Source organism: Macrotis lagotis, chromosome X, assembly GCF_037893015.1.
Source record: "Macrotis lagotis isolate mMagLag1 chromosome X, bilby.v1.9.chrom.fasta, whole genome shotgun sequence".
NCBI lineage: Eukaryota > Metazoa > Chordata > Mammalia > Peramelemorphia > Peramelidae > Macrotis > Macrotis lagotis.
Genome location: NC_133666.1, coordinates 585,903,390 through 585,913,373, shown reverse-complemented (window position 1 = coordinate 585,913,373; position 9,984 = coordinate 585,903,390). Strand labels below are relative to the sequence as shown.

Sequence of the window (9,984 nt, the reverse complement as noted above, 5' to 3'; positions counted from 1 at the left end):
CTAGAAGGTAAGCAAGAGAGACCAAAAAGAGCAAGTGAGATAACCTGGGAGCCCAGAGTGGTAGGACACTTGCACACTTGGGTATTGGGAATCACCCCTTCTCTGAAGTACCCTTCCCACCATACACAAGAGCTAGTAGCCCCCGACAATCATTCTAATTGTAGCACTTATGGTATCAGAGAAAAATGTTGGCCACATCTTCTCTGGTTTCTTGGTCTTCAGCCCAAGACTACCCACGCTTGTGCACCTTGACTGCAGCCTTGGGCAAGAAGAGTCAAGTGGGGTTCTGGACTCAGTCTTTTTACCCCCTAGAGATACTTAATGTTTTTACCCCTCTGATTTGTAAAATACCAGTCATAGCCTTGTCACCTGGCAGGGGCAGTTCAAGATTTAAAAAAGAGACAATAAAAATGCTTAAAGTACAGGACTGGGAGAGAGGAAGAAAGGGTGTCCATAATGCAGTTCTTCATTCTCCATGGGAGGTTGGAAAATGTCTATGGAAGAAAGGTTCTTGACCTCCAAAGTGAAAAGAGTTATAACATCCCTAGACTTGTAGGGAAAAAAAGGAAGGATCTCAATTAGAAGTTGGCATATTTGTGCTTACGCTTAAGGGAACAGGATCAAGAATAGCAAGGAAAGAGGCAGCTAGGTGGCACAGTGGATTGCACTGGCCCTGGAGTCAGGAGTACCTGTGTTCAAATCCAGCCTCAGATGCTTAATAATTACCTAGCCATGTGGTCTTGGGCAAGCCACTTAATATCAAGGGAAATAATGGGGGAAAAAAACAATGCAAAGGTAACCTGGCTATACCAAATCTAAAACTCTGTTTTAAAGCAGCAGTCATTAAACCTATTTGATACTGGCTAAGAAATAGAATGGTGGATCAGTGGAATAGAGTAGGTACAAAAGAGACAGCAGGAAATGATTATAGTAAGCTCTGTTTGATAGAGGCTCCAACTTCTTGGATAAGAATTCACTAACAAAAACTTCTGGGAAAACTGCAAAATAGTATGGCAAAAGCTAGGCCTATCTTACCCTATACCAAGATAAAGTTAAAATGGGTATATGATTTAGACATAAGGGGGGATACCAAACCCAGTTAGGAGAATAGTTTATAATCAAATAAGAGATCAAGAACATTATAAAATGCAAAATAGATCATTTTGATTACATTAAATTAAAAAGGTTTTGCACAAATAAAACCAATGCAACCAAGATTAATGAAGGAATGCAGAAAGCTGGGAAATAATTTTCACAGTGTTTCTGATAAAGGACTCATTTCTATAGAGAACTGAGTCAAATTTTAAGCATATAATTTATTTGATTTAATCAAAGGATATGAACAGGCAGTTTACTGATGAAGAAATTAAAATGATCTCTAGCCATATGAAAAAATGCTTGATTAGAAAATGCCCCAAATCATCATTGATTAGAGAAATGCAAATTAAAACAACTCTGAAGTACCACCTCACACCTATCAGATTGCTAAAATGATAAGGAAAATAATGTTGGAGAGAATGTGGGAAAATTGGGGCACTAGTTGTGAACTGATCTAACCATTCTAAAGAGCAATTGGAATTATACCCAAACAGCAATAAAACTGTCCAGACTCTTTGATCCAGACATACAAGGCCTGTATCCCAAAGAGATCATTAAAAAAAAGGGGGGGGAAAGACCCACATGTACAAAATATAGCACTTTTTTTGTAGTGGCAAAGAATTGGAAATTGAGGGGATGCCCATCAATTGGAGAATAGCTGAACAAATTGTAGTTTATGAATCTGATGAAATACTATTGGGTTCTGTAAGAACTCATGAATAGGCAGACTTCAGAAAAACCAGGAAAGACTTACAAGAACTGATGCTGAATGAAGTGAGCAGAACCAGGAGAACATTGTACATATTAATAACAACACTGGGACATGGTCAACTATTATGAACTTAGCTCCTTCAGTTATCAAGGGCAGTTCTGAAAGTCATGATGGAAATTTCCATTTACATCCAGAGAAAAAATTATGCAGTCTAAATGCAGATCAAAGAATACTATTTTTACTTTTTTAAAACTTGTTTTTTTTGTTTTTTCTTTCTAACTGTTTTTCTCCTTTTATTTTCATTCTTTCATTTAATGTGACTAATATGGAAATATGTTAAACATGATTGTACATGTACAATCTATATCAGATACTCACTGTCATGAGGTGATGGAGGGAAAAGGAGGATGGTAGAAAAATGTAGAACTCAAAAGCTAACAAAAAGATAAATGTTGAAAACTATCCTTGAATTTAATTGAAAAAGATAAAATAATAATCAAAAGAAAGGAACAAATATAAGCATTTACTGGGTCATTTAAATGCTATAGACTTCTGTGGCAGTATTTTTTAAAAGTCTGTACTTAAATCCACACAGAGGTGCCTTAGCCAAGAGTACTTTTTTATGATTTTATTATCTGACCTCTTGAACTTAACCTGTAGGGGCTAGCAAAAGTAACAGCTTGCTTGCTTCCTTCATCCCTCCCTCCTTTTCTTCTTTCCTTCCTTCTTTTCTTCCTTTCCTCTCTTATTTCTCTTCTTCCCTCTTCCTTTTTTCTCTTCCTCTCTTCCTCCCTCCTTCCTGTCTTACCCTTAAGGCTCTTTCTTCCCTTTCTCCTTCCTTTCTTTCCTTTCCCTCAGCCTGCTTGCCAGGGAAAGATGGATATGAGCCTTCTTACTGGGTCAAGTGAAGTAAACTTACATTATTACTATTAACAGTTTGTTACCATCACTATCACAACAGTTTTGAACCCCACTCTCCTCTTCTGTCAGGTGAGATGAAAGAAAAGAGGGGAGCAGGCTCCAAGTTCAGTACTGATCCTTAGACTGAAGCTACTATTGAGATGTGGGCTTGCAGTCAGGAAGAACTGAGTTCAGATCCTGCTGTACAATCTGGGCAGATCACATATCCTCTCTCAGGTAGTAATACCACTTAGTTCATAAGGACTTCTGTACAAATCATATAAGATAGGTAAAGCACTTTTAAAGCAAAATTTAAACCACTCTCTTATCATTCGCTGTTTCTATTTAGTATCTCCTAGAAATCCACAAAGCATGCTCCTGAGGATGACTGACTAGCTATTTCCTGGCAGAGCCGGGGTGGTACACTGTGGAAGCAGAGCATCTACATTTCTGCTTACGATCTTCACCACTGACAATGGACAAATCATTCAAGCCTCAATTTCCTCATGTATAAAGTGAAAAGACTGGAATAGCTGAACAAATTTTGGCATAGGAATGTAATAAAATAGTTTTATGGCATAAGTAATGATAAAAGGAACTGTTCTCAAAGAAACACAAGAGGAGATCAAAGTCAGTAGAAGCAGAACAGTGTATGTCTATGATAGTGAAGCAAAAACTGCACAATACTTCAGAACTCTGATCAAGGTGAGGACTAGTTAAGGCTTCAGGAGGCTAATGAGGCAGCATGTTTCCCAGCTTGGCAGAAAGGGGAGAGACTAGAGAATAAGACAGGTTTTCAGATACAGCCTCTGTGTCTATTTATTTTGCCTAATTGTCACAGTCTTCTGCTTGGATGGCAGGGATTTGTGGGTAGTGATAAAGATACTCCCTCCTTCTCCTCCCCCACTCCAAGAAGAAAATTAAGAATATGAATCAAACTTTAAGAAAATACTGGGCTAGGTGGCTAAGTGGTGCAGTAGATAGAGCACCAGCCCTGGAGTCAGGAGTACCTGAGTTCAAATCTGGCCTCAGACACTTAATGATTACCTAGCTGTGTGGCCTTGGGCAAGCCACTTAACCCCGTTTGCCTTGCAAAAAAAAAAAAAACAACAACAAACAACACAGTGGATAGAGCACCAGCCCTGGAATGGGAAGGACCTGAGTTCAAATTTGGTCTCACACACTTAATACTTACTTAGCTGTGTGACTTTGGACAAGTCACTTAACTCCATTGCCTTGCCAAAAAAGATTCCCAGAAAATGACAGAATAAAGTTTAGAGGGGGGACAAGGCAAGCAGGACAGTTTGGTTGTTTTTGTTAAATTTAAAATATATAAAAAAAATAAAATGAAGAGATTGACCTTTAATGTTAATTCTAAATATGTGAAAAGGAATATGAAGGTTGTCTATAATAGAAAGTTATACAAAATGAAACAACACTAGAATTCTAATATTCTTTCCTGTATTTTAAATTTAGTCTTCCTAGGCCATTTGGAACATTCAACTCTTGACCCACACTATATTATTGAAGGTGTGTCTAAAGCTTGCCAGAGTAGATTAGGTTATTCCATGTAACAAGTCAGGACAGATGCCTCTGATGTCTGATCTATCAAACCATTCCATGTGTGTATATATGTATATATAAGTGTGTGTGTGTGTGTGTGTGTGTGTGTGTGTGTGTGTGTGTGTGTGTGTGTGTGTAGCTTGGGAGAATGTCCTAAATATTCTCTCTTGAAAAATTGAGGAAACACTACAGCTTAGACAGCTAGTATCTTGCCAAAAGCAAATATTCAATCCCTACAATATGCAAGGAAGATGACACAATCCCTATGCTACAAGGAAGATTATGGCACATCTCCATAGTTCATTTGAAGTTAATTCTAAGACCTTTTAATAAAACTTGTGTGTGGACAGGGGTCATCTCCAACCTTTGAAGCTCCTACCTGGTTTAGAAAGGAATCATCTTTGGCTGCCACTGTCAGAGATAGACTAATGGATAATAATATCTGTGATATTAATTATGTGCCTAAGTTCTTTAGGAATCTATTGAAAGGAGTTAACTTATTGAAAGAGTCCTTAATCATGATTTAAAAATTAGATTTCAAGTGGCTTTCATTCCACTTCCAAAAAATCCCTATCATCTTCATCCCTCCTTAGGCAAAGATGCTTTTATCCCATTCTCCTTTGTCTAGCTAAAAAGAAATTATTCTTGCCAAAATCTTGAAGTCTAGTCTTTTATTTGCAACTTCATGGGTCTGTAGGGTGGGTGTACTAAATCAGAATCTAAGCATTTTTAATTGTGGGGGGGATGGGAAAGGAGAACAGAGAGTGGATATTGGGATTGACTTGACTTGCTAAATGATCATGTCTGTGATTTTTACTTTTTAAGTAAATGCTTCATTATAGGCATTTTCTAATAATAATTGCTAATATTTATATAGGGCTTTAAAGGTTTGCAAAAGACTCTAGAAATATCTCATTTTACCTTCAAAAAAATATTATACCCATTTTACAAAGGAAGAAACAGTCTCAGACCTGAACTTGAGTCTTCCTAATTCTAAATTCTGTATTTACTTCACCATCTGCTATCTAATAACACTAATATGAGGTGGCATATATGGATTACTTAAAGGAATTTTACACATATGATCTCATTTGATTCTCACAACATATGTGTAGGACTATTATAATCCTCATTTTACAAAGAAGAAAACAGAAATCAGCTGCTTTGGCCAGTGTCACTCTGCTAAGAAGTAACAAGTGAGATTTGAATTCAGGTCTTTCCAACTCCTAAGTCTTTCCATTAGCTACTGACTCAGTTTAGATGTTTTAAGATGTAACAGATTTTGTGAAGATCATCCTAAAGCTAAAGATAGGGAAGGCTCCTGTTAATGAAAAATTATTTGCCCATGGCTAGACTGGAATCAAATCTCTTGAAATAGTAGTGGTTTATGAATCTAAAATAAAATTGCTACTGGAACAACTCTGGTTTCCCCCTAATGCGTGAAGCCAGTGGACTATTTTGTGGCTAATAATGTTTGCCAGTTAAATTGTCTTATTCCAAGTAGCTATTGTTATTATTGCTGTTAAGGATTGTAACCTAGCAATGATACTTGATGATAATCAGCAGACTAACAGAATCAAACATGCTTCTCCTTTTCAAACCTGGGCTTACTCTTCCAAAGATCTTCCTGGATCTTTCTATGGTGAGTTTCAAGAGCAAATCAACAAAAACAAAGATTCTTCTTTGTTGTCTCTTTGGAACAAAGGTCATTTGCGGGCTCAAAGGAAAAGTCCTTGTGGGGAGGGAGGAAAATGGACATTTTGCTGTTTAATATTAAGAGAATCCAAGATTCTCCTTCCCAGAAGCAGCACCTTGACTTGAGAGTGAATTGGATTTAAATGAGGTAAAGTTGCACAAAGTTGTCAACCTTACCCTCTTTCAACCATTCTTTCTTCCAGAGTCATTGAAGCATATTGGTAAGACAAAAGTCAGGACAACTGGTGATGGCCCTGGGTGCAGTGGGTGACCTTGGAGTGTTTCATGCCTGAGCAAACTCTAAACTCTACTTAACGACCTTCCTCACCATTGGGACAGACTGTTGCTTGCTTATCCATCCATTCCTCCTGGGGATGTCTTCACAAGCTTGGGCTGGACATTCCCCCAACTCATCCACAGGTTTGAGATCTGTCACTTACAAAGTGTTGGATGTGAGGAGGTGGCAGAAATCAGCCTGAAATGTGTTTCCACTTGAGTGGAGCCCACACAAAAGCAAAGCCTAAAAAGACTCCACTGTGTGAGAAGCAGATCTGGCAGCCCCTTGCACATCTCAGAGTGGACCCAACTTGAATTTCCATGAAACAATCCCTTGGCCCTAAGTCTTTTATAAACAGCTCTCAGTGGGAGGGAAAGAAAGGGGAGGGGAGGAGAGGGAGGCCCAAAGGCAATGAAGAGGAGAAAAATCATAAATTCATATGAAACTGGGTTTGCAGCTGGGCTCAGCTTGGCTCCTTCAAGCTGAAATCACCTCAGATCACTGCCTTTCATTATGCCTGATGATAGTGGGAATTTGTTAGTCTTTTATCTCCACAATCAGTTCATTAGTGTCTTTCCAAATCTTAGTGTTCCCAGGCCTCAGGGGGAACCTCTGGCCCCATCTTGGTGGACTGGGTTTGGGAATTTCTATTTCTTTCCATTAGAATCACTTCATCCTAGACTTTCGTGCAATAGCCATTATGTCTTGGGGACTTACAAAAGTTGCTTGAAAGCATTTGCCTAATTGCTAACTTTGAGGCAAAGCTCTGGTATTAAGAAATATTGGACAGGGAAAGAAAAATTTAAAAAAAGAATTCAGCAACTTTGGTCTAGTGAAGGAAAAAGAATTCTAAATGTGATCCTCATGTCAAGTTTTGGGGATGTGAGAATTCCTAAGGATGGGAGGAGGAGAGGAGAGAGGGAAGGATCACTTGATTATTTCTTTCCTAAGTCACAATAAATGTCAAATTTTTCCAGCTAGACCCAGACTCCCTCTCTCCTCTTTAGCCAAGAGGGAAGCTTGGAGTCCTAAGAGGAAAACATTTGTATAGAAATAAGGATTTGGAAAGGGAATCTGCTGAGAGAAAAGTTTTATTTGTCCCACGTTTCTTTCGGCTCTTAAGCTCGTTTCAAAACTTGCTATTTAGAGCTGCCTGGGTACAATCTCACAATATCAAGAGGCAGGCCCATTCCCTTCAATCTTTTTGAGAAATATAGGCCCATGAAATACTTGGATCAAGTGTGGGTGGAGTGCAAAGCTCCTGGTTTGCAGACAATCTGAAGCTGCCACCCTTGAAGATGATGCTTCATTTACTTGTTACATATTTCTTGATATCCTCTAAATGAACAATAGGCAGAAAAAAGGCAGCTAGGTCACCACAGGAGGGCCCTTTGGTAAGAGTGCTTCCCAACCTGCACTTGGAATGAATGAAGTGCCTATAAATTAGGAAACATGTGGATTCTATTTCCCCTTAAAGTGTACTAGAGATGATGTGAATAAAGGGAAGATAAAGCCAGGGCAAAAATGCCTTTTAGATTTCTGTGAGCTAAAATGCTTGAAATGGCAAAATGGGTTCCCTCTGGTCACTGAGCAGCAAGGACTCTGGCCCAGGCTCACAAGTAGCGGCTTCAAACCAGAGAATTCCAGCTAACAGAATTTCAAATTCCAATTCCAACTGTTTGTATGGCAGTTGGAATAAGGTGTCTGGGGGTGGGGTAGAGGACTGATGAGCAGAAGCTGTTCTTCGTTCCTCAGTCTCCTGGTATTTCTTGATGTCTCCACTTCACCTTTTCAATTTTCTGTGGTTTTATTTCTTTAATTCAGGGCTAACCTTGAGCAAAATGGTGGCCTTAGTTAGCTAGGTGGCACTTAGGTGGCTCCCAAGTTCAGATGTGCCCTCAGATACTACTTAGCAGTACCAGCAGGATGACTAAACAGTCACTGCAGCTCAGTTTCCTCATCTGCAAAAAGGGAATAATAATACTTCCCTCTCCCTTCCCCCTTCCCCAGGGTTGTAGGGGGCAGTTAGGTGGGGCAGTGGAGAGAATAATTGGGCCTGGAGTTAGGAGGACTCATCTTGAGTTCAAGTTCAGTTTCAGACACTCAGTAGCTATGTGATCCTGGGCAAGTCACCTAAGTCTGTTTGCCATAGTTTCTTCATCTGTCAAATGAGCTGGAGAAGGAAATGGCACTCACTGCTCTGCCAAGAAAATCTCAAATAGTGTCACCAAGAGTTACACAGCTGAACAACAGACAAGCACTCCTTCCACATTTCCCAGTCCACCCACCCAGTTTAGTACTTTTATACACTGTATGTCATTTGCATGTTTCATTTGTGAGAAATTTCTTTGTCCAGCCAGATTATAGCCTGGGAGTATCTATTTTTATGTAACTGCTCTATCCCCCTACCAAGCCCACCATAGATCTGGCCTCATAGATGGTGCCCAGGAAATACTGGTTGACCAGCTTCCTGACTAGGTTTGTGTTTTTTTCAACATGGGATGTGGCATATTTCCATCTTTTCTATGCAAAACACATGAAAAAGATTGTCATTTGATTTCTAACAACAGACACTACTTGTAGAGGCTGGCCCTGCTTGCGATGTTGTTTCTTCATCTCCCTGGCATATTTAGGGACTTGGCAGCCCATCTGGTCTAAGCTGCACTACCCTCAGGGCTGTTTGAGGCCTTCCTCCCACCATCTTGATCCTAGTACAGTCTAATGCATGGGTCTAGTTCAGAGAAACTGAGCACTGGCATCTACTGTAAAGCCCTGATGTGTCTGTTCCCTGTGGGATCTCCTTATCACTAATCCCATCTCAAGATGGTTTACAGGTGGGGCAAATAAAAGGATTTAAGAGGAAAGGTGGAACATCTCTAATCAAGCCAAGTTGTTACAGGCCGGGAGATCTCAGTTGGTCTCTCATTTCTTCAAATCCTTTTCAGCATCCATAATGATAGTTCACTAAAATTCCAGTCTGAATCTTTCAATCTGATGCTGGATTTCTTTGTAACATTTTTCTCTTTAGTTATGTCCTGAATGTGCCATGATGGGTCACTAGATAGATACTTCCTTGAAGGCAAGCACTTAGGTCTTATGGTTGTTTTTTTATTTCCATAAAACGGGCCATAGTGAATGCTTACTATATACTTCACTTTGGATGAATCAGTTATAATTATGAGCAACTGGCCAAGGGGTGGAGTTGACCTTCAGAAGTGACCATGACTCAGATTTATTTTCTCTTTCACTCAAAGCATGAAATGAGAATGAAGAATGAGGTTGCCAACAGAGACAAGTATTGCAGGGAGATCAAAAAGGAGGAGGACTAATAAACAAAACATACTAGAGAACCCTTAAGTGGGGATGTTTTAGTTGGATGGTGGAGTTGGAAAGCTGATATTGTAAGGATTTGATAGAAAAGAGTAGAAAGTGAGACAGTCCTTCCCAGAGTATAGAAAGTTTTGTCCAAGAGTTTGACTGAGTCTTTTGTCCAGGAGTTTGAGGAGAATCAAGTAAAGGGGAAAATCTGGGCATATTTGTAGAAAACTATAAATAAGGAGATTTTTGAAAACTAGAAGGAGAGAGGCATGCTTCCACCCTATTTCAGTCCCTCACCTGGACTATTGCAATAGTCCCCTAATGGTACTTTCATCCAACCTCTATGAAGTTGCCAAATTGATATTCCTAAAGCCATGGTCTTTCCATGACACTCCCTGCTCTAGGAGCTCCAGTGACTCCC

At 39.5% G+C, this 9,984-nt stretch overlaps 1 protein-coding gene across 1 annotated transcript in view; it reads right to left on the bottom strand.

Moving 5' to 3' along the window:
* The window catches only part of FAM83A (family with sequence similarity 83 member A), a 40,494-nt gene that overhangs the window by 13,950 nt on the left and 16,560 nt on the right, over positions 1-9,984 (bottom strand). The window lies entirely within an intron of this gene.